This window comes from Antechinus flavipes, chromosome 3, assembly GCF_016432865.1.
Source record: "Antechinus flavipes isolate AdamAnt ecotype Samford, QLD, Australia chromosome 3, AdamAnt_v2, whole genome shotgun sequence".
Classification (NCBI taxonomy): domain Eukaryota; kingdom Metazoa; phylum Chordata; class Mammalia; order Dasyuromorphia; family Dasyuridae; genus Antechinus; species Antechinus flavipes.
Genome location: NC_067400.1, coordinates 87074185 through 87100802, shown reverse-complemented (window position 1 = coordinate 87100802; position 26618 = coordinate 87074185). Strand labels below are relative to the sequence as shown.

At 35.4% G+C, this 26618-nt stretch overlaps 1 long non-coding RNA gene across 1 annotated transcript in view; it reads left to right on the top strand.

Annotated features, from left to right (window-relative positions):
* The window catches only part of LOC127553259 (uncharacterized), a 44446-nt gene extending 21046 nt beyond the window's left edge, over window positions 1-23400 (top strand). Inside the window, exons 3-4 of the long non-coding RNA XR_007951708.1 lie at window positions 5203-5305; window positions 23297-23400. This is a non-coding gene — a long non-coding RNA (uncharacterized LOC127553259). The remainder of the gene's footprint in view (window positions 1-5202; window positions 5306-23296) is intronic.
* The last annotated feature ends 3218 nt before the right edge of the window (window positions 23401-26618 follow it).

The following is a 26618-nucleotide window of genomic DNA, read 5'->3' as shown; positions in this document are numbered from 1 at the left end:
TGGAAGCCTGAGGACTTGGTTCAAGTTATAATTTTTACAGTTGCTAGCCATATGGCCTTAGAGGTACCATTTCTGTGCAGTGGGGGAAAAAACAAAAAGCAAAAACAACCCCCCCAAAAAAACCCCACCTTAATCCTGCCCCTAGTACTTCATTTGTAATTTTAAGCAAGTAGTTTAATGTCTGCTCTGTTTCTTCCTTTGTAAGATAGACTAGGGCTTCTTAAAGCAAGTGTAACTGGAGAAATTTTTATATGACAAAGTATAGGTATATAAAATAGTTCTACAAATCAAACATTTATTGATAATTAATCATAATTTCATGACTCCTACATTCAGATGGAGTCTGGACCCACAATTAAAAAAGCTTTTTTTTTTTTTTTTTATAGACAGTGAGGAGGATGACTTCTGAGATACTGTCTAGTTCTAAATCAATGAAACAATGTTTTGCTATTATAGTGACTTTGGGCCTGCTTACTTTGTTCCCCATCCCTGCCCCCCAACATTTTAACCAACCCTTTCACTATTGAAGATTTATCTGCCTCTTTAGGATTATCGGGTCCTGAGTCTAGTGTTTCTTTATTATCAACCAATAGTACTCCTTCAACCCCTATCTCCTTAGTAGGACAGATTTAATGTTATTCCCTAACCTCATCTAACCTCATTGAATAAGAGTTAAGAAAAGAGGAGACCACTTTAAACTCATTTTAGTTTGTATGACCAAATCTCTGATACTGCTCTCAACCCCCAATGACTGACCCATACTCACAGCAGCCTTTCCCCTGCTCCAGGTATTACTGGTTATGAGCTTTTGATAAATAAACCTCTTGCTTCACCTGCTGCCTTCTTCCAACCCTCCTGCTGTTTCTTAAGGATCCATGGGAATACCCTTTGTCATTCTGACCCCTGAATTAGGACATCTTAGCTTATAAACCCTGAATAAGGGGTCAAACTTTCCCATACTTTGCAGATTTCTCTTAAGATAAATCTGAATAAGGGCTGGGAGCATTCCCTAAATCTATACAGGTTCTCAAAGTGTAATCCAAGGACCCTCTCTCTATCTCAGAGACCCTTTCAGGTGGTGCTGGGGTCAAAACTATTTATATAATAATACTATGATGTTATTGCCTATTAAAATACTCTTTCCTTTTCCAGCTACCTATGTGAGGCTGAAATGTTCCTCACATATTTCTTGAGGAAATTAGTTAGATGCTATAGTGTATAGAGTACTGGACCTGATGTCGAGATAGACCTGAATTCAAATTCAGATTCTTTGCAGCTGTATGATCTTGGGCAAGTCACTTAAGCTCTGCCTGTCTCTGTAAAAAGAGGGTAATAATAATAATAGACACCTCCCTCTCATAGTTGTTGTGAGGATAAAATGAAATAATACTTGTAAAGTGCTTTGCAATTCTTCCACTATTATGCAAATGTAAGCTATTACATGAGAATCCAGCTGTCTTCTATTAAAAGAGATTAGTAAAAAATATATGAAACTGTGCCACTCTTCATACTGATTTTTGGTTTTGCTTTGTTCTGGGAAATGACTAATGTGAAATGGATTTGTTGTTTTCAATTTTTTTCAATATTTTATACATTTTTATTAGTTTTGATTTATGACATGGAAAATGTAGATATAACATATATGAACCAAAGATATTTAGAATCCTCAATAATTTTTGAGAGTGTAAAGGAATTCTGAGACCCAAAAGTTTTTTTAAAAAAAAAAAAGATCTGACAAATTGATCAGGTTGCTTGCCCTGAACCCATTGCCTTTAGTTGTTCTCTTAACAGAGCCTATAAATATAATGGGAATATTTCCCCATTTCTCTTATGCTGTTATTCTATCATGAAGGAATGAGATATTTCTAGTACCTTTTAAATAAAATAAACTCTTTCTTGTTTTTCTTTCTTGTCTTGCCTACAAACAAACGTAGCCAGGGCTGAACCCCATCATTTCCCTCCCTTCCAGTCGCACAGTGATGGATGCCTTTTTGCTATAAGTGGGGAACAACCCCCTAAGATACAAACCGGAAAAGGGACAAAAGGAGGAGGGAAAAGGGAACTGGGCATGGGCAGTGAGTATTGAGAGAAACACTTGGTGACTTGTACCTCAACTTGGGGATTTTTTTCATCTCCTTGGTGAAATGAAGACGGCTGCCTCCCCCCAAAGGAAGCAACTGGATGGATTGTTCTCTGTGGTTCTCCCTCCTTTCCTTGATGCTGGACTAAGGCTAAAAGGGAGGTGCAAAGTTCAAAAGCTCGGTCCATGCTGGAAAAGGGCAGACCACAGGGTCCATGCTGAGCCCAGAGGGCCTCAGAGGCTTGGGGACAGCTCAGCTGGAGCTGGTCCTCTGCAAGCATCCTTGGTAGCTGTCCAAGCCAGAACCCCAGCTTTGAACCAAGGGCCCAAACTGAGCCAATCCTTTGATCTCCCTCTTCCTCTTTTTTACCCCTGGGCTCCACTCATTGCATAGTCTTAGTAAAACCTGTTTGAACCCTGGGGGCTAATGTGGAGCTTCTTTCTTGACCTAGATAATCACTTAGCATAAAGCCTCAGGAGAAACTGCCAAGATCTCCTCTCTGGGACTCACTGGCTAATTATTGGCTTCAATTTCATGCCCTGATTTGGTATTTTTTTTGTCATTTTTACTTCTGAGGGGGACCAGAGTCATGCTGTACTTCAATAGGAAATGTTCAGTTCTCATTCATCAGCTGTTTAAGCCTTTCCCCCCTCGCTTCCTACATGAAAAGAGACTTAAGTCACAGACCCGCTGGGCAAAACAGCATGGTCTTGCCACTGGAGCTGGAGATTTAACAGTTCACGCATCAGAACAAATGTAATTGCTGTGGATAGAGAAATTCGGAAGGCTCTCAGTGGCCAGGGATCTATAGACATCCTCGCCTTTCCCCATTGCCTTTGAAAAATAAAATTTGCAGCATTGAAAGCCTTGTAAGGACTATGTAGTTTAATAATAACTGACATTTGTAGATCTCTTTATGCACCCACCCTTAGAGTTAGCTTCTCCTGGCATTATTATTGCTATATTAAACATAAGGAAATAGGATCAGAGATGTTGTGATTGCTTGGGGTCACAGAGCAATGGTCAGAGGCAAAACCTGAACTCAGGTTTTCTTGATTCTCTGGGTCCAGTGTCAGAGGAAGTTAGGGGGTTCCTTAAAACTTTTTTAAATTAAAGTTTCCTGAACTGTGTTGGGGCCCCATATGAGGTCACATAACTTAATGTGGGGGTCACATAAAAGGTTTGTGAACACAGAAACCAAAAATTCATACAAAATCCAATGTGATGAATCTGAGGAGTTTCTGGCAGTGCTTACCTGTGTCTTATCACATGATTTCACTGCAGTCTTGGTTCTGAACATATAATACGCTTATGCACTTTATACTGTGCATGCGCCAATATTGCCTGAAACATCTTGGCTCATATTCAAGACAGGGTCATGTAAAAATTTCCTGGATAAAAAGGGATGATAAGAGGAAAACGTTTAAAAAGACCTGGTATAGAGTACATAGAATAATGGACTAAGAGATTTCCCCTTCTCCACTTAATAGCTATATGATCCTGGAAAGTCACTTAAATTTGGGGCTTCTGTTTCCTGCTCTGTAAGATGGGTAAAATACTAACACTTACATTGTACCAAATGAAGTAACATTGTAAAAAGCTTTTGTAGACTTCAAAGGGCTATATAACTGTACTATCTAATTGCTAGCTATTATTATTATTTTGTTAAAAACTATAAGTAATATTTATATGTGCCAGAAACTGTGCTAAGTACTCAAAATGCTAATATAAATGTTAATAATAATTATTATTATTTTGTTAGATGTTGTATTTATGTAGTGCTAGACTAAGTGCTTCACAAATAGCATCTCTTTAGGGCCTCATAACTACTGGGAGATATAATCCCCATTTTACAATTCAGGAAACTGAGGCAAACAGGTTAAAAGATTTGTCCAAAGTCCCCCAGCCAGTAAGCCTTTCAGGCTGGTTTTAAATCTAGGTTTCCTAACTCTAGGTCCAATATTCTATCTACACCTAGCTGCTTATCATGCTAAAACTGTGAAAACATATTATAGAGTGTTAAAAACCTAATTTCTGTTTATCCTCCTTGTACCATGGCTTCTTTAGTCAGGCAGTCAATAAATACTTAAGTGCCTACTATGTTCCAGGTATTGTACTAAGAAGGACCCCACTAAACATCTGCTATCCAATCACATAATGAAAAATTTGTGTGTTGAGATATATATAATATATATATATATATATAATATGTTATGCATATACATATATTATATACATATATACATATATATATATATACATACATACACATACACTCAGATAAGTATACTCAGAGACAAAATATAAAGTACAGATTAGTGGACACTAATTCAATTATATTTCCATAGTCCTTTTGTTCTGGTCTGAACTTGTGATTTTATTGGAGACTGAGAACTTTCTGGGTAAGAAACTCTGTACCAATGTAGTAGCTATTCTACTCTATGAATTCTTAGAGGCTTGCGGGGATGTTTTTGGTAGATTGAAAAGTTAATTTGACTTTCCCAGAGTCAAACATCCTTTATGTGTCTCAGGCAGTCCTCAAACTCAGGTCTTCCAATCTCTGAGACAGTCCTTCCACTTCGCAGGGATCATCTCATATTTCCATATATATAGTACAAGGATGTGTCCAGAATGAGGTCAGTATAGATTAGTTAGATTACAGAGAGGAGTGGATGCATTTTCTATAGAACAGAAAAGTCACCTTCCTAGAGTTGATTTGATCTCCAAGCTTTTTATTTTATTTCATTTTTTGGAGGATTGAATGTGATTAACTTTTTAGATATATTAATGAGAGACATAAATGGGATTCATTTTAATGGCTCTCTATTCATAAGAAGAAAGGGCATTCCAGATAATTTCTAGTCCTTGGTGGCCAACTATGTGAGGAGAAGAGAATAAATAGCCAGGTAAGTAAGGCTGTAATCCAGCACTGTAAGCACAAGGCTGAGTGATTTTCCACAATATTATCCCACTCCTGTGACAGAGAAGAAAGGAAATTGTGGAGCTAAAAGTTCATTTTGAAAAAGCATAGGAAAAAAGAGCCATCTTGCCAGAGAAAAAAGGGCCGAATGGATTGCCACATAATAAAGAGAAATTCTCATACTCTATTCTTCCTTTATAGGATTACATGCCCGTGAGGTCCACTATGGGGGGAGCATTGCCTTCCTGTGAAGCATCCGTAGATGGGCCTTTCCAGGAAGCAGGATTCCAGACTTGATTAACTGGTACAGCAGACCAATTGTTCCCAATTGTTTGTTTCATGACTTAATTGTTGTAGTATGAGAAGGACTCTTGTTTTTCTCGGGGTGATGGAGTGTGGGAGAGGAAGGAGGCACATAAGAAAAAGTTTACAGAAACAGCCCTAGGTTAGGGACAATTAATTTTATTTTTTATTTATGTGGGAGGAGAAGGGAGGGAAAACTGAGAGGGTTGAGACAGACCATGTCTTCAAGGACATGGATTGATTCCAATGTAACTGGAAAGCATTATTTTCTCATAGCAGGGCAGAAGCTGGCCTTACAAAAGCATTGCTAGGGATAGTTTGGCATAGTTTGGATATTTGGATTTGGATGGAAAGCCAAAATTGGAGTGAGGAAGACCTGAATTCTAATCCTGTCTCAGAAACTTAATAGTTGTGTGATCTTGGGCAAGTTTCTTAATTTCTCACTTTGTTTTCTCATCTGTAAAAGGGGGATAATAATTGCATTTAGTTCCTTGGGTTTTTGTGAGAATCAAATAAAATTTAAAATACTTGAGAACCTCAAAGTGTTAAATGATAGTTCTTTTTGTTATTATTACAAAGGACTTGTATCCTTGCAAGAAACATAGATGGTCAAGACCCAGTAGATTATCCTATCTGATTGATTGTAGAGTTTCTTGGTACACTTCACAAACTGCAGTCCAGTATCATAGTGTGTCCTTTATGTCTTAGTGACAATTCTTCATGCCTCTGTGACCAACACTAATTACCTTTAGAAGAAGAATTCAAATAAGTTTTAAGAATTAAAGTCACGTTGAGGAGAGAGTCAGGGGGGATGATCGCAGCAAGACTCAAATCTGCTTCTCACAAAGACAATTCTCTTAACATTCCAAGCTGGCTCTGTTAAAAAGCGTGTCATTTGGCAGCCTCTGTTTCATCTCCCCTTACCCCTATCCAAGATAAAGCTCAATTATGAAAAGACAAGAGACACATTCCCATTTGTAACATCCCCCTCATAAGGAAAACAATGGGCTAAATCTAATAGTGCAATGAGTATGGGTTCATTAAAGGGTCTAACTCCTTGGGCAAAAAAAAAAAAAATTGGAGCCCCATCATGATACTGAATTTGGATTTTTTTTGGCCAAGGATTGATGCTCACTCATTTTTGTATTGATATGATGATTTTATAGATATTGAGGGGTATCCACAATTTTTTTTTAGGTATGATCCCATCTCTCAAGATAAAACTCATCATCATCTTTCTTCACAAACTGACTCTTCTTCTGAACTGTCCTATTTCTGTGGAAGATACCAACAAACTTCAGTCTCTTAAAATTCAAAAACTTAGTCATCAGCCTTGACTCCCTTTCTACACCTCACTCCAAGAAATCCATTTTCTTTTCAGATCTTGTCATTTCCACAGCAACAGGAATCCTTGCATGTGTCTTTTTAACTACTCACAAGGCTTCTAGTTCAAACTTTTATCACAGTTCTTAGTATGTAGTAAACACTTCATAAGTGCTTTATCTATGTGTCCTTTAACCTGGGTTACTACAATAACTTTAAAATCAGTTTATCTCCTTTCAAATGCATTAAAAAACAAAACACTGTTCTTCAGGGAAGCTTTTATCTGTTCTGTTTCCAATCTGAACCGATTCTCTCTTCCTTAGTACAATCTGGTGAACCTTCCTCCCTTCACAAGGACTCATCGTATTGAGGGCAAAATTAAGGATGGATACTAAAAGGCATTAGCTTCCTGAGACTCAGTATTCCTGAGCTCAAGCAATTCAGCATTGGGAGCAGGAATTGAGTGTTTACTATCCTGCACAGCTTCAAATCTTTTGTTTTCACAGCTGCCAAAGTGAATTATTTTTATTTTTATTTTATTTTTTAAAATATAAATATATAAATTATTTATTTTTATTATTACTACTATTTAATTTTATTTACTTTTTCTGAACTTAAGAAATAAAAAGAACATTTTCATAATATATAGTAGAATAAAGAAAAAATGATTGTGCATGAAATTCTAAGTCTGTTATGTATAATATTCCTTTTCTCCCCTTTTCTCTTCCTTCCACTCCTCCCTAGATATACTTACCATCACATACAAACAAAAATGCAAGCAGTTTATATTCATTTCCCAGTGTTCTTTCTTTGGGTGTAGCTGCTTCTGTCTATCCTTGATCAATTGAAACTGAGTTAGATGTCTTTGTTGAAGAGATCTACTTCCATCAGAATACATCCTCATACAGTATTGTTGTTGAGGTATTTAATGATCTCCTGGTTCTGCTCATTTCACTTAGCATCAGTTCATGTAAGTCTCTCCAAACCTCTCTGTATTCATCCTGCTGGTCATTTCTTACAGAACAATAATATTCCATAATGTTCATATACCACAATTTACTCAACCATTCTTCAATTGATGGGCATCCATTCATTTTCCAGTTTCTAGCCACTACAAACAGGGCTGCTACAAACATTTTGGCACATACAGGTCCCTTTCCTTTCTTTAGTATCTCTTTGGGGTATAAGCCCAGTAGAAACACTGCTGGATCAAAGAGTATGCACAGTTTGATAACTTTTTGAGCATAGTTCCAAATTGCTCTCCAGAATGGCTGGATGTGTTCATAATTCCACCAACAATGTATCAGTGTCCCTGTTTTCCCACATCCCCTCCAACATTCCCCATTATCTTTCCCTGTCATTCTAGCCAATCGGACAGGTGTGTAGTGGTATCTCAGAGTTGTCTTAATTTGCATTTCTCTGATTAATAATGATTTGGAGCATATTTTCATATGTCTATAAATAGTTTCAATTTCTTCGTCTGAGAATTGTCTGTTCATATCCTTTGACCATTTATCAATTGGAGAATGGTTTGATTTCTGTGAATTTTTTTTAAAGCATATGACTAGTCCCGTCATTCCCCTACTTAAGAAATTCTAGTGGATCCCTATTGTATGTAGAGTAAAATATAAGGTTTATTTTTAAAATCCTTTAAGACCTAGATCCAATCTACCTTCCTAGCTTTATTATACATTATTTCCCTTTCTTCATTCTACAGTCCAAAGTGACTTTCCCACCTTTTCCTCAAATAGCATCTTTCTTCTATCCTCACTATCCCTAAAATACAAAATTAGCTCTGTTTCCTGGAAGATTGGAATATACTCTGTACTTATGCCTTTTTTCTTTGACAGCTCAAATGCTATCTCCTTCATAGTTTTTCCTAATTGCTCCCAAAATTATATTGTAGTCACTTTGTATATATTCTATTTAATAGCCAGTGGCTACCCAACATATTCTAAAAGCTTCACACTTCACACTTATTCTCTGGTATTAAAGATTTGTTCATAATAGTGAACAAGAATTCTATTAAATCTTTGTTCTCAGAGAGTCTTTGCCACCTTCCTTATAATTACACTCAGATTCTCTCAGGGTCCAAAGGATAAGCCTGGTGGAAATATACCTCTTTAGTTCTTGGACCTTCACCAATGTGTTTCTATTTACACAAAAAAGCTATTCACAGTAAAGACATTTTTTAAAAGATCTTAAACATAACCATTTACTTAGCATAAAACAAAATTAACAACAACATCCCAGGTATTAATATGTTAAAATAACTACATGATGGTAATAATAAACACATCATAATCCTGCATACACCTGGATCACATCCTCCCCCCAATATACTATTTGGAGTAGGGGAAATAGAATGGGCAGATACTGGAAGGACTTTGGCAGGAAAATACATAAGGAAAGGAAACTCATGTGCCTAGAATAATTTAAAATCCTGGTCATTTTTCAAGCTTTGGTGTTAAGGTCCATTTAAAGAACATCTCCCACATTTAACCTCTATTCTGCTAACTGCTTGTCTACTGGTTCTCACTGCTCTCCAGCTTGGCAAATCTTCCTCTCCTATATTTGAATCAATGTGACATTTAAAAGTATCTTCAACTTTTTAATTTTTGTTAAGTTTATTGTTGTTGTTGAGTCATGTCCAACTCTTCATGATTCCATTTGGGGTTTCTTCAACCCACAATCACCCTTAGAGGAACACTGAAAAAATATTACACCATTCATTTGAATAATACTGCTCTTTAAGCCAGAAAACTGAAAAGCTCATCAGGCTATCTATCTCTAATCTTTTCACTCTAGTCTATTCACTCACCAGGATGCTGGTCTTCTCCAATCAGAACAGCAAAACATCTTAAGCTGACACTATAAGCAAGGTAAATAAGCCTAGCCAGCTCTTCACTTTCTAGGATTCTATATCCTCTAATTAAATCTTATTATCAGCTATAAAACCTCTTTCCCCTATTTGCTTTTTCCTCTTAAACTAGAGGCATCAATTCTTTATTAAGCATCCACTGGGATCATTGCTTATTAAAATAGGTGACAGACTTGACTCACTTTGTAGATTGGAAAATATTTCAGAATATCTGCCATCTGGTTTGTTGAACTTCAAAGCAGCAGAGTTTTTTCCCCCTAAAAGAAAAAAAAAGACACAAATTTAACATGCCAATCAGAAGGAGGCACATCGGTTTAATATCATGGGGGAAAACAGTTTCTCTAAAATTGCCTTCACAAAAAGTAATGTTTGTGTAACATTTTGTAAAGGAACAGATGTGGAATTCATAAGTTGTGGATGCAAAAATGCATCTCTTGCTGTCTACTGCGTATTAGTTTTGTTTCAAAGAGTGAAGATGAAGTAGTTAAAGATGCTTGAAGCAATGTTGAAACCTGGTTAGGAGCTGGAGCTATGATTTCATTAGTGTAGGGAATTCCCAAGGAAGGAGATTAAGGTGTTAACTTGATGAAAGTTACACAGCCAACAGGTGTCAGAGGTACATCTTGTTACCTAGTCTTCCCACCACCTTTCAATGATAAAATGATCAATGATGATGGTAATCTTTGACAGTAACAATGACAATTTCAACTATCTGTAAAGGACAATTGTCAAAAGCTAGTCAACACATACCCAATGTGAATATTAGGATTTTCTACTAAGAAAAGGCAAGATCAGGCAGCAAATACTAAGTGTGACAATGATGTTGAATAGATGGGACATGTCTTATATGTCTAGAAGACTGAAGAAACTAGGAATGATTAGTCTTGAAAAAAAGACTTTATAGGAGGGGAAAGTCATGACAATTGTTTTCAAGGGCAGTCATTTGTCCCATGAAATAGGAACTTAAACCCAGTGGGCAGATTTAGAAATGGTAGAAGTTTTACAGATATGTAAATTTTGATATATATAATTTTTCTAACAATTAGAACAGTCCAGAATAAGTTTCCTTGTGGGAAAATGAGTTGCTCTTCATAGGAGATCTTCAAATGCATGCCTGTGATCATTGTTAAGTATGTTGTAGAAATAATTTCTATCATTATATTATCATTTGGACTACAATGATCTCTGAACTCCTTTTCAGCACTGAGATTCTATAATTCTGTGACATCATTCTCAGTTAAAGGTAAAGAAAGAAAGCCAATTAGATGACAATATTCTTCAGCTCTCTTTGTTTCCTGCTTCCCCCAATATATGCTGTATACTCTTGGAGCTTTACTCACACTGATCCTTAGGTAACACCCTCTTTATACCCCTTTGACTGTTGAATTCCAACCTGTCCTTCAAAAATATTTTAAAATTCTTTATTAAAAATTGAAATTGACAAACATGAAGAAACTACTGACAGAGTAACATGGAATTGATTTTTGCTTCTCTCCCCAATTTCAAGAAACATGTCAAGAATTTCACAAAAGCATTTCAAATTAACTAATAGGCTCCCTTATTTATTGACTTCCCAGTCTCAATTTGTCGGTAACAGCTGTGGATGTTGTCTCTTTCAACACCCCATCTGAACATTGCAATTAAGGCCCATGATGACAAATCATTGTGACAGGTACACCCTAGCTGGCACATCTGCTAGCTTATCCATTCAACTTACTGAGGATAAAAAAGGAGAAAGGAGAACAGCATCACTATCATAATAATCACAGAGTTGTGTTTATTTTCTTGAATTGTTACCATTAGAAAGTCCTTTCCTTCAACCAGCATATTTGAGCTAGCAAAATTGAGAGTCTAAAGTCACAGTACATGGAATCGGTGATGAATATACTGGAAAGATTTAGATGGTAGCTTTTAATTGACCCCATCAATCATGATTCCATTTACATAAAAGTATAGTTGTTTAGAGACCCAAGTCATACCAATGACCAGTGACTGCTTGAGTTTGCAAAAATTTCAATTGAACATGACTAAGTTTAAACTATTTCAACCAGTAAGGAACCTTCCTCCAGAATACCTGAGTAATTGTATTTGTCTTCCCTAGGCAAGGGATATTTGACATTTACAAATAGGTATTGTGGAGTGGAAAAAATGCTAGATTTGGAATTGAAAGAATGACTAGGTTTTAGTTTGGGTCCTGCCATTTACAATCAGTGTGAGAAGTATGGATAGTCCACTGGTGAAAGGTAGAGAGAGCCCAGGGCATTCCTGATGATTGGTTGATTGGGACTGAGAAAGATGAATTCTTTTTCAAAGGAACCACCACTCTCCATGGAGTATAAAAGCTCTCTTTTTCTGGATTCCTTCATCATTTTTTCCCATAATACTTTTTCCCTATAACTCAGAAAGAAATAAAGACGATGGGATTGTTCTTTTCCTCCACTCATCCATTATAAGAATAATGGCTTCATTATAGTAAGAACACATGAAAGTTACATGCAATTACCTCTAGTTCAGTGACTAAACTTATCTGAGAATGAATTTTCCAGCCCAAGAGATACCAACAGTCAAGATATTGATACAGATCCTGCAGAAGCAGATGGAAGAGATCCAATTCACAACTAGAGCTCTTGGACAGATAAGGAATCATCTCTCACTATCTAGATTTATTGACTAGAGGTCAAATAATGTGATCTTAGGCTCACTTAGAAGACATGGCCGATCAGCAGCATTCTGTGGCAATTTAGGATGGATATATATCTTTCATAGGAGAAGGGATAGAAACAAAATAGAAACAAAAAAAGCATCCCATAAAACATATACAATTTAACAAAAACAAATTACCACACTGACAATGTCAAAAAAGTGACTTTTATTCTTCATTATAAGTCCATCATCCCTCTAATAGAAAAGAGGTGGGTAGTATAGTTAATAATTCACTTCTCTGACTAATGCTTTATCACTGCATTAATCAGAGTTTTAGTTTTACAAAATAGTTTTTTCTCATTATATTAATTATTTACCTCTACATTAGTTCACGGAGGTCTCTGAGTTTCCTCAGAAATGGTTTTCATTTCTTGTGGCAATAAGGTCTATTTTTGAGATTTCCTGGAATAACTCCAGGTAGGAGCAATGAGCAAAAGACAGAAACTGGCCCCTTTAAGGTTAGTCCCCAGGATCAAATCCAGTTTATATAAGCCCAGTATCTTGGAGGTCTCTGAGCCACAAGTTACAGAGGATTAAACAAGATAAGGCCCAAACTGGAGTTTATTATATTTCTCTTATACCTGTTCCTTCTTCCAACTTCTCTTTTTCTATCACTGACACTATTTCCCATTCTTCATGTATAAAACCTTAGCATTCTTTAATACTTTCTCTTACATTCCCTTCCAATATCCAACCAGTCATATTTTTCATTATCTCCTGTCTCCATCTTCATCTCTCTTCCTACTACCATTATCCCATTATAGAGTCTCATTATTGTCAACCCAAACTACTCCTCCTCCATTTCCTGCTTTCTCTTACCCATCCCTAACTTGAATCCCTAAACGCTATTCTTTACACTCATGTTGGAATTATATTCTTTATGCATAGATATGTTTCTGTTATTCCTCTGCCCCAAAATCTTGCACATATCCCTATTGTTGACCAAATAAAAATTTACTCTTTCTATTCAAGCTGATCCCCAAACAACCTTTGTGGTTCACTGCCTCTATAACTATCTTCTTTCTATTCCTTATACCTGCAATATCATCTCTTCCCCTACTTTGCTTATTGAATTCCAACCAGTTCTTTAAATCCCAATTCAAATGCCATGTCTTCCACAAGTATTCTCAGATCTCCTTTGTAGATCATGACTTTATTGTTTGGACCTCAAAAAGGGTTTTTTAATTTGTATCCCTTTAAAGCACTTACCACGAATTGCCTCTCTATGATAAACCTGTTCTTTTGTCATTCATTTAATACATTGTAAGCTCTATGAGATCAGAGACTATTCTTTACTTTAAATTCTCTATTTTTCCCAGTGCTGAGCTCAAGGATTCACATATAGTAGACATTTTGTTAATATTTGTTGAATATGAATAATGTGTGTAAAGTGCCACATAAGCTATAAAATATTACATATTTGTTAGTTATAATTATTTTATAAATGGGATGGTTACATGGTTAGACTTTTGTCAGACATTATTTTGTCAATATAATACTAAGGAAAACAACAGGATCAAATTATAGTCTGAAAGAAAATTATTTTACAAATTTCTTACAAATTTCAGTATCTTGGTCTAATATACCTTCTTTTAATATACCATACAAAAATACACAAGTGAGACTATGCCTAACAAGATTAAAAAGGAAAAAGGTTAAGAAAAGTTTGTGTGTCATATATATGTATATCCACATATAATTTTACTGTTGTTATGTATAACTTTGGAAAATTCAATTCAATAAACATTATTAAGCCCCTACTATGTGCCCATCTCTCTCTCTCTCTCACTCACACGCACACACACACACACACACACACACACACACACACACACACCCCTATGAGCCCTCTCTATAAAAGAAGGATTTGGGAGGTGTTCAGTGTTCCCCCCTTTAATCCTCCAATAAAAGAGAAGTGGGAAAGAATGGCAAAATTATTTCTATCCTTTTGGTGTTATGACAACAAATTATTTTCTAATTATTTTTTCCCTTTCCCTCTTATAAGTGACATATAGATACAAATACATAACATACATGCATGTAAATGCACATATATATGTACCTATATATTTTTATATATAGAAATGTGTATGTGGGTATAGTGGGGTGCACTGGAATATACCACCCCTTGAAATCTACCCCATGTGGGGAGAAATTCTAATAGATTATTTCATAACATTGTCTCTGAGCTTCCATGGCAACTTCTGGAGGAAATGGGACTCAACAATGAAAAACGATAAAATTTTAAAGCAAACCTGCCTGGTCTCTTGGTTTTCTTCCTCCCTCTCTGTGATAGTTTTGACAACATCCCTTTTGCAGAGATACTACATCAAAACTGCATCAGAGAGGCTGCTTACCTACTCAGTAGAGTATGGTCACTCAGCAATTGATAGATTCTGTCCTCTGATTCTTTTCCCTCACCCCTGGAATGTGCAAGTAGATCTCTCCTCAACCCATGCAGAAATAGCCCACTTCTTGTATGTCACATCTAAAGTGGGGGCTCAACTAAATGAGCTGAGCTTAAAAATGGATCCCTCAATGCCTTTTCTGCTTTATGTTGCTTTTGAAGAGTAGAGTTCATTGAGCAATAAACAACTGAGATGGTTTATTTGCAGGTAACTTTGCAAATTTGAAAAGTTAGGAGATCCAGTTTCCCATAACTGGAGCCAGCAACACTATAGGAGGTCCCCTTACAATTAATACGGGGAATGTGTAACAATGAAAAGAGGCCGAGTTCAATTGCTGGTCAAAAGACATGGAACCGGATGAAATCATTTGGATACTGAAAAATCTAAACAGAAGTGAAATAAAGATTCAGCAGTCTCGGGGAATGTCTGTTGCTTTGATGTTTTAAATATCAACCTTTTAGGACACTATAATGATAATTTTTAAAATTACTGCTTCATGATTAAGTGATAAAGTCAATGCAGGCTAGGGAGACTTTAGTATTTGGGGCATTTGAGTATTTTTCTACTCACCCCTTTTGGGGAGACCCAAGACATGAACAAAATCTAAACTTTAAGTGGAGGTATAAAGAGCCAGAGCTTTCAAGAAAAGGAATCCAACCCCTTTTTGTGAAGTCCCTAGAAAGGGATTCCTTAATAGCAAAGAGAGAAAGGGCAACCAAGTTAATTTCCTACTATCTTATCATGTTTTTCGATAGTTATTTTTCATTTTTCTTTCATTACATACATCTTCAATATTTTATCTCTTGCTGCATACATATTTGTATATGTATAGGAATTTATGTATATGTATGTATAGATGGTTTGTAGTATATAGCAGAGATTCTTAACTTTGTTTTGGAAAATATTTTGATAACTTTCAACATAATTGGTTTGCTTTATAATCATATGCATTTTATTAATTTTAAACCATTATTTTGAGAAGGGTTAATGTAATTACTTTTTTCATATCACATAGATGCCTTCTTTATAAGTGTAAATCACTAAAAAATTTGATTTAATACCTCTCTTGGAATCATCCATACAAAAACACGTGTCCAGACACTGATAGAGTGGAGGAAATGATGTTAGTGGATCTACTTCAGTTAAGAAACATAAGCCTAACATATAATCTGTATTCAATAACTCCCTTTGCCTAGCTGATACTTCTTAGATTTTGAATCAAAGTTCCCTTGGAGTACAAGGTACAGGTTTAGGACTGAAAGATTTTCATAATAGATAAATGTTTCTCATTAGGCTCTCCCAAGACATGAGAAACCGGTCTTATTACTTAATAAATGTTAGCAATTTGATGCCTTGCACCAGGGAAATAATGTTTCTGTTCCATCCTAAAATATGGTTGTATTAAAGCTTAATGATGTACCTGCCATGGGGCCCAGCCAAGCATATTTTAATTGAGTGTTGCCTCTCACACAGAAGCACTCCCCAAGATTTACCTTTTCAAAAAGCCATAAACTTTAATGAACTCTCAGGCTTCTGTCTATTATTTTTTATATAGCCTCTGATTTATTTCACTCTCCCTTTTGCCACTAAGTAGAAGGCATAACTGGAATTCTTTGATTTTAAGATATCATCCAAGGTTCTTTGACTCTGCATCTGGAGAGGGCTCTGATTATTATGTTCCATACACTTCAGTTTACAAAATTCAGTAGTCCCTCCTGAGAAACAAAAAAAAAAAAAAAGCTGATTGTGTCAGGAAATATGATTTTTCTAAAAGTAGAATGAGTAGTCCCTAATCTTACTTATTTAATAGATAAGGAGCGAAATATCTGCAATGATACTTAACCACATTTAATTTCTTGGACATATAAGGATAGATTTTATTGCTTTAATCAATCAAGTCATTCCATCCCTCTCCCCACTTAAAGTAAGTGATTAAACACCCAATTAATCAGTATCAATCAAAGGTTTTGATTAAGTACTAAAAGTCCTTAGAATTTGAATGATAAGAATTGTGTATGGGCAGAAAAAGAAACCAGGGGTTGTTTGTAAGTTATTAGGCTAGTACAGAATTGGAGTTCTTTCAAAGTTTAGAGCAACCATGGCATTCTAGGAAAATCCTTGAAAAGAAATCACCAGGGGACAGGAAGGAAGGGAAGTGGGGAGAGGTTATAAGCAGCATGATATTCATATATCCTTTATATATAGGTACAAATGGTGGTGTTGTGTTACTTGGCTTTTTCCTTGTTATTCCACATGGAAGGAGGGAAAGAGAAAAAAAAGAAAGGAAGGAAGGAAGGGGGAGGGAAGGAAGGGAGAAAGAAAGGGAGGGAGAGAGGGAAGGAAAGAAGGAAAGAGGAAGGGAAGAAAGGAGGAAAAGAGGGAGGGAAGGAGAGAGAAGGAGAAGGGAAGTAAGAAAGAAAAGAAGAGGAAGGACAGGAGAAAGGAAAGAAAGGAAGAGAGGATGGAAGGGACAAAGGGAGAGGGGAAGGAAAGAGAAGGAATGAAGGGAAGAAAGAAGCAAAGAACGAAAAGGTGAGGAAGGAAGGAAGAAATAAAGAATGAAAAGGGAAGGAAGAAAGGGAGGGAGGAAGAAATAAAAAAGAGAGGGAGAAAGAGGAGGGAAAAAAAGAAAAAAAGAGGGAGGGAAGGAAGGAAGGAAAATAATCTAATGCTGAGAGCCAGAAGCAGGTTTTAAGCTGCCTCTTAAGAGCCACAAGAAATTTTCCACTCAACAATTAAAGAGGAAAGAAATGGCCAACTCGATGACAGGTCTGTGGTCTGGCTGGTTCCTAACACGGTTGATGCTTTTTTTAGATTTGTTTTATCTAAAAGATTTCATCATTTTGAAATTTGATCTTTTGAATATTCTGTAACCTGGGAATTTTTTCCATATAGAAATTCTGGAGAACATATCAAGGGACTGATAATTCTTGGTAAAACTTCTTTATTTTTGCCTTTATATAATGAGAAATTTAAGAATTTTTATACTACTAAATAAAGAATAAAATCTTTGCCCTCAAAGGACTTCCTATGATATCAGAACTTTAACACTTTGTACACTTTCATAATTATTTGTGCACATATACTTATATTCATTATTCATCAAAATACTTCCCTGAATACTTAATATGTAAAATTAAGATGTTGTTTTAGGCATGACTTTTTTTAATGACAGAATTTAAAATTGTAATGGATCTCCTATTACCATCCACCAATAGTTTATTATGTCAACAATATAATTTCTTCTTCTTCCTCTTTTTTTTTTTTTTTTTGCCTAAGTTTCTTCCTGCTGTGCTTTATTGGTATCTATCTTTCCATAAGTAGCTGTAGTCCACTGCTCCTTTGATCAGATCTGTTTCATTAGAATGAGATATATTTTCTCATGGTTATTATGAGTCTCAACCCATCAAAGTCTTGGTGATAAGTAAGGTGATATTTACAAATCACTAGGTGAGTGTGCACTCATATTATAATGTGATGTCATATGGGGCAGCTAGGTAGCTCAGTGGATAAAGAACTGGGTTTGGAGTCTGGATAGATATGAGTTCAAATCCAGCCTCAGATACTTACTAGTTGTGTGACCCTGGGTGGATAATTTAACCCCATGTATGCCTCAGTTTCCTTATCTGTAAAATGAGCTGGAGAAGGAAATGAATCACTTTATTATCTTTGCCAAGAAAATTCCAAATGAGGTCACAAAGAGTTGAATAAAATAGAAACTACTGAACAACTACTATGATATATAATAATGCATTTTATGTAATATGTTGCATATAATTATGTTATATTAATATGTAATATTGTACTATATGTTAATTTATTGTTGATGACACATAAAAAATTCAAATTTACATACAGAAAACTCCACTAAAACCCTACTCTGATGCCTTATGGTGGCATTGAGAGGACTCTTAGTTCTTGAAGGCAAGACCCAATAGGGTAAATCCTACCATGCCTGAAAGAATTTATATACAGGCCTGAAGATGGGCCATATTTTTCTCCTAATTAGGCAGATTAATCTTCAGACAGCCCATCACCAAAATAATAACAATAGCTATATATACAGTTTTGCAAAGAACATTTTATTTTATCCTCACAATAATCAGGAGGTAAGCACTATTATTCCTATTTTGCAGATAAGCAAAGTGGAGCATGCAGAAATTAAATAATTTGGCCAACATCACATAGCTACTAAAGATCTGAGGCTAGATTTAAACTCAGGTCTTCCTGGTTTTATGCCCAGCATCAATCCATCCAAACCACCTACCTGCCTCTAAAGACCCTGTTTTGGGAAGGGATCTGCATTAAAGGAGGGAGGTGAAATTATGGGTTCTTGAAATATCAAAAGTAATCAAATTTGACATTTTTACCTACCTCTTGAAAGAAACCTTTCTTCAGTCTTCTCTACAGTCAATGCTTTCCCTTTGAGATGACCTTCAATTTTCATTATTCATATCTTGTAAGCATATAGAAATTGTTTGCAGGTTATTTCCCTGTCTTAGACTGTGAGCTTCCTGAAGTCAAGGGCTGGTTTTGTCTTTTTTTATATCATTAGTGCTTAGCACAGTGTTACAAAGAATGATGTGTTTTTATTGAAAAAAATATTTGTTTTTCACACACTTCTCCTGAGAGATTATTTTGTATGAAATGAAATACACCCATGTGAAATACATCTGTACAAGAACACCTGATTAAGAAGCCTACCCATAAATCTACAAAACAGTACCTTCCTTTTACATGGTTCCTTAAGTTTTACTATGTTTTTTTTTCATTATCACATTTTAACTTTCCCATAATCCCATAACATAGAGTTTCTAAAATTTTATCCCCACTTCTCAGATGAGAAAACTGAGACTCAAGATGTTGTGATTTATAGAAGTATAGACTAGAACCTGAAAGGGACCTTATAGATTATTTAATCTAATTCCATTTTAGAAAGAAATTAAGGAATTAACTAACTTTCTTGAAATCACCCAAGATGTAAGTGACAGCCACAAGATTCAAATGCTGGTCTTCTGATTCAAAGTCTGGGCTCTTCAGGCCTTCTGACACCAAACCAAGGTTTTTTCTAAGACACTAATTCTTCAAAGCGAAAGCTGACTGAGAGCAAGAATCCGTTTTGTATCTTTATGGTTCCCTGTCTCTTTGTGTCCGAAAGACAGACTAGCTTAAAGGTTTTGCTTCTTCAAATTATCCAGGAGCTTAAAAAGAGATTAACAAGTATGGGAAACTCTACTAAGGTAGCCATTTGTCAAGGGAATTTATGATTTCTTAAAGAACTTGCACTAAAGAACTTGCAAGCATACAAGTACTTCCAGGATGCTCTCTTGAGTGCCATAATTTACCAGGGACCCAAGAAAGTAGGGTAGATATCAAAGAATTATAGATTGTTATAGCTAGAAGGAATCTTACAACAGCCAATCCCCTCATTTTGCAACTGGGGAGATTGAGATCTATAGGATCCTCCTTCTTCAACTGTGGATAGCAACCCCATGTGGGGTCAGATAACTGAATGTGGTGGTCATGAAATCATGATTTATCAATAGTAAATGTTTTATTTGTATGCCTATTTTATAGTCACATAAAAATTTCTCAGGCAAAAAAAGGGTAGCAAGTGGAAGAAGTTTAAGAATCCCTCCTATAGAAAATGTTTTCAGTTAAAAAAACAAGGTCTTTCTGCCAAAAGTTAATATTTTTATTGCAGCTATCTAAATGGGGATTTTGGGGGATGAGGGAACTAAAAATATTTTGACTGAAACATTTGTGTCAATGTCTTTGCATAACTACACAAGTACTCAATGAAATCCATTCCATTAATTTTTTCTTGCTCACCAAATTAGTTTGGGTATGTAGACACAACCCAAGTTCTTGTCTAGAGTAAGTAAATTTAATAAATATTATTTTTAAAAGTATAGCCAAGGTTTCTCACTCACACTTATTTTCTTTATTACTGTTCATGGTCCTATATTAATCCCATCTTTACAAGTTTTTTTTTTCTTCTTTTCCTCCTCTTTTCCCCTTTTCTTTGTTAATATCACTAGACCAATTAAATTATAGGTTTTATCCCCTCCCCCACCAGAAGCCTCAAAATCATAAGTATTTTTCTTTCCTCTTAATAATAAAAATGCAGATGCTATAAATTTATTATCAACATAAATATAGTACTCAAGAAAGCATCTCACAATCTTCTTAAAATAAGAAGGTGCTGTGTAGAGTTGATGAAGAGACTAATTAGTGTCTGTGAAACACTTAAAACTCCTTAGAGACAGGTACTTCCTAAATAAGAAAGCAATGCTATTCCTCTGCTATGATAACCTTAGAAATCTCACTGTCAGCAGAAGGAATCTCTTTGTTAATCAAGCTTGAGATAACCATTTTAGAAATGCTCTCTCCAGGGCCGGCTATTATAGCTTCTAAATTAGTCTGCAAACTCTTCTTCCTAAAGAGAAAAATGTTGTGACACTTCTGGCCATTTCTTTTAAAACAAAGAAGGCATGAATAATATTCTTATCCAACAAGTTGACAAGTTCAAAATCTGTTAGTGAAAGGCCTATTGGAGCCATTAAAATGCTATTCAGGTATGTGTTCATTGTGGGGTGGGGGTGGGGGGGAAGAGGATAAAAGGAATATTCAATTGGAGTCCAAAGTTAATTTGATTGCATTCTTACATTGATTTGAATAAATTAATTTAAAAATTAACTAATTAAATGCTATGTAATAGTTGCTCTCCCCTGGAGCATGTATAGGCATGGGATCTATTGGCTCCAGATTGGTCTTTGTGGGTCCCTATAACTAGGAGATGAATGGAAAATACTAGGTGAATGAATCACAAATTGTAACTCCTATAGTAGGGTACAAGAGCTGTGGAATCAATCTCTCCTCTCTCTACTTCTGGGAAACATCTAAGTTTGATGTTGTTAACAAAGGTGGGCTCAAGTTCACAGCAATCACAAACAACATATTGTTGCCTAGAGGAGCCTGAAATAGGATGCTGGGTCTCCAGATACCTCTTCTGCATAGTGTTTCTTTCCTTGAACACAGATCATCTACATAGTAATCTTTCCAGATAAATATTTCCTATCTTAAAGACTATCTGGTGAGTTCAAGAAGTACAGATTTCCTGAGTCAAGACAGGTTGCCTGTGAGGAAGTGCTTCTTACAACCACACCTCTCTAATAAGAGAAGAAAACCCATGTCAATATAATAATAAAATTAATTGATATAAGAAAACTCAAGTACAACAGAAGATTTCGATTTTTGAGTTGTTTGGACAATACAAATGTAAAGTAAATGTGAAATATCGGTTCAGCAATCCTACAAAACCCCTGGGAGTCTTTACATAATTAAAAAACATAATAGAGGTGATGAGATTACTGTTGCATGTGTTAAATATTTATTAATGTTGTGTCTTGAGCGTTTTATCTGAAATGGAAATAATAAATGTTGTTGTTCAGCCATGTCTAATTCTTTTGAGGACCCATTTGGGATTTTTTTTGGCAAATACTGGAATGATTTGCCATTTCCTTTTCCAGCTAAGGAAACTGAAGCAAATAGGATTAAGTGACTTGTCTAGTATCATACAACTAGTAAGTGTCTGAGGACAGATTTGAATTCAGGAAGATGAGTCTTGACTCTAGACCCAGTGTTCCATCCATTGTGCCATCTAATTGGCCTAGAAAAATCCAAAATCGATTACTTTTTGTATAGTAAATATATTTTTCTAAAAGGCTTTTTGTACAGTATGCTTTTCTAAAAGGCATCCTTTAATTCATTTTGAGTAGAGACACTAAACATAAACCATACCTAAGAGATTTTCTCTAGACTTCTTAGAAGGGAGACAGAATCAAAGAAAGTGTATAATCCTTCTTTTAAAAATCAACCTCCCCCAAGCAGAGTCAAGAAATTCAGATGCTTGGTTATCTTCTGTGGGTAGAACAAACATCTCGTGGCTTGAATCATGGGTGACAGTGATAAATATCCCAATGACATTTTAATTTTTGTTTTGCTTCAGTGACATATCAAACTTTGATTTCTCTCCCTCCACTTTTGTTTAAAGTTTTTTGGGAGGGCATTTGTTCCACACAGAAACTGTCTCTTTCAGTCTGGATTCTGCTAGTGTGAATACTCCCTTCATGGATACATATGGACAATCATCTCATTTATAATTTATTATGTATGTTAAAAAACTCCCTGTGGCCTTGAGAGGCTAAGTTATTTTTCCATAGTCACACAGGTAGCATCCATCAAAAATGAAACTTTGTCTTTTTATACCACCCTCTCTTACTGAATGTTGTGAATGAAAGATATCTTCAATTTTACCAAGATTCTCTTGATGTAGTGAGACAAAAAAAAGGAAGTAGTTGGTGACAACAAGTCTTTTTGAATGACCCTAAAGATAATCAAAGAGTTCATCACATTATTAGCACACTGGAAGATCCATACATATTCTAGCCTCTCTAAGGCATTTCTCTTTACTTTGATCATGGCTCTCTGAGAACCAAATTATTTCATCTCTCCCCATGTAGAGATATCATTCCAAGTGCCCTTTGCAAAACTTATTATTATATTCATTATCTATACTATTATATTAAAAAATAAATAGTTTCTTTATGAGTAATAATAAGATGCACTAAAAAGGCATCATCATTCATAAACTTTCTCCTTTTTCCCTTGGCAGCTCAATCCAGTCAGTCAGAAAAGGACATGCTGAATTTGAAGACTCAGGTTCCCACTCAAATCCCAAGGAACCAGATTAAAATATAATTGGAAAATGTTTGATAAAATAAATAAACATACAATATAGACAATGTTGATTTGTTAATGTATAAGTCAATATGAGGCTGGAAGGGATCTGTTTATATTGGAATTTGACCCACTGGTATAGGCTATCACTAATGCTGATAAAAAGCTCTTAATAAATGAGTTAATGCTAGGTAACTAGGCATTATAGTAGATAAGAATATTGAAACTGGAATCAGAAAGACTTGAATTCAAATTTAGCATTAGACACTTAATAGCTGGGTGATCCTGGGCCAGTCATTTAACCTGTGCCTGCCTCAGTTTCCTCATTGGTAAAATGGGGATAATAATAGCATCTACTTCCATAGGTAGTAAATGCTTTGCATAATGCACCCCGTAAGCTCTACGTAAAGGTTAACTTAATATAATGAACTATAGTAGTTCATTATGGCAAATGCATGTTGTTCCCTACCCATTCTCCTGTTATAATTAAGTAAGCTCCTGGAGTCCACAAGCTTTTATTGTTTTGTTTTATTTTGTTTTTCTTTCATCACTAGAGTCTCATGTTATTTCTTGTTGTATAATATAGTAAGTATCCATTGGTTTTTATTATTATCATTACTTACTAAATATTCATTCAAATGTATATTATCCTTACTCAAATCTAATCTCTGAAATGTTTTAAATTTGTGTGGGGCTCAGTTACTAAAAAATTTGAAAGGAAAACCCCCAATATTTCAGCCTTTTAGAAATGATTAGCATATCTTTTGTTAAAGAAAATAACTAGATTCCCCCCGCAAGAGATGAATTTAATGTATTAAGTAAATCCAATTTGATTATCTTTGTTTTATGACAAAAACTCTTTATTTCCAATATCTTATTCACAGTTATCTGGTATTTAATCCTGAGAAGTAGGGAAATGGAACAATCTTAGTTCTCATAAAGCCTTTTAATCCAGCATCATCAGATCATCAGTTATATATATATACACACACATGTACACAGTTATAAATAGTGATCTCTATCTCCATAGTGATCTCTCTCTATATATGTAAATATACAACCATATATATGAATCCTAAATATATAGAGCTTTGACCCTTTTGATTATAGTTATATATTCATTGATGGAGACCAAACAATTAATCTCTTCTGAAATAAAGTACCTCTTTGAGCGAATTCTTTTAAAAAACTATTCAATGTGTCAAGCACTCTCTTTTAGCTAAACATATCTTGCAACAATTAGAGAGTCCTATTCCTCCTTCCCCACGCTCCAAAACTCAGTTTAAGCTGATGATACAAACTATCCCTGTGTTATACATGCAGACATAATACCATGTGACATGTCACAGGAGAAAGAAGGCAACCTCATTTATCATGCTCCAACCTAACTAAATTCTAGTCATTTTGCAGAGTAAACAAACTATCTCTCATAAGGGCTGTTCTCTCCTCCCTCTGCATGAGGGCTGAAGGCTATTGCCTAGAGTTGTATGATGCTAAAGAAATCTCAGTATATTACTTTACATATCAGTATATTTTAAGATTATATTTGACTCTGCTTGTTCCAGTGAGGAAATGGTGCTGAGAGATTTCACCTGATTAGTATAATATAATAATTAGTATAATATAATCTAATCTCTGAGCACTCATTGGCCTTTGAAAGACTCCAGGTGATGGTTATAGCCCAGAAATGTGCCCTATCTATGTGACTGATGGAAAAACCAAAGGGCAGCATTGGGCAATGGGGGTGGAATTTAAAAAGAAACTGAGTTTGAATGTGAAAATTTAGAAATACTCCTGCAGCTTAACAACAAATGTGCCCCTCCTCAGTTTGAATTTTCGATATCCACAAAGGATTCATCTGTTGAGGGGGAAACCTCAGATATACTGGTATTAAAGACAAAGAGAAACAATTAAATGGGCACACCTGATGGGGAAGGAAGAGAGCTGGAGAATGGGAGAACAGATCTTGGATTGTGAATAAGTGAAACCAATACCTGATGCTGGGAGAAACTCCTGGGACACTGAGTTCCTGTGCTGCATCAAGGCTAAATCATCTATTGATGATTAGCATTATGGACGAAAATGTTAGCAATACAATTTAGACTTTAAAATGGGCTTTGTGTACATAATATCCCCTCAGACAGCCAGTTGTTAAACATTTATAAGCACACTCCTTAAGGAACTGTTGCTAAGTCCATTTTGAAAATCAACTTAAAACTGTTTCAAAAGTTACTAAGTCATGTATACCCTTCGCTCCAGAGATACAGTTCCTATGTTTGTACTTACTGGGAAATTAAAGATAGTGGAAAAAGTAGTACTTTTTATTATGGCAAAGAACTGGAAACCATGAGGGCACTCACCAATTGGGAAATAGAGCCAATTATGTAGGTTCCATGTACCATGGAGAAAAAAGTATATTCTACTTTCTTTCTCCATTCAATGTTCTCTAAAGGTCTATCATACCTAACTTTTCTAAAATTCTATTTACCTCCTTAACTTCTTTCTTATTTTTTAGTTTGATTTATCTAGTTCTGATAGAGCAAGGTTGAGATCCCCCACTAATTTTTCTTGCAGCTCCCTTAATTTCTCCTCTAGGAACTTGGATGCTATACCACTTGGTACATATATGCTTAGTATTAATATTACTTCATTATTTAGCAAGATGCAGTTTCCTTCCTTATCTCTTTTAATTAGAACTATTTTTGCTTTTGCTTTATCTGAGATCATAATAGATTCTGCTTCAGTCTTTTACTTTTTCTCTGTATGTGTCACTCTGCTTTAAACTTGTTTCTTGTAAACAACATATTGTAGGATTCTGGCTTTTAATCCAGTCTGCTATCCACTTCCATTTTGCTGGAGAATTCATTCTATTCACATTCATAGATACAATTACTAACTCTATTTCCTGCCATCTTATTTTTCTCAAGTTATATTTTTCTCTTTCCCCCTTTCCTTCTTGTCAATGTTTTGCTTCTGATTAACACCTCCCTTATTCTGCCTTTTCCTTTTACATCCCCTCCCACTTTCTTATCCCTTTTCCCTTGTACTTCTGATCTTTCTTCTGTCACCTCCCCCTTTTCTTTCCCCTTTCTCCTACTTCCTTATAAGATGAGAGACAAGTTTCTATATTAAACTAAATGTGTCTGATATTCTCTTTTTGAGCCAAATTCAATGAGATGAACATTTACACAATGTGATAGAACCAATTATAAAAGATAAATATAACAGAATGCTGTAAGAAATTATGAAGATGAGTT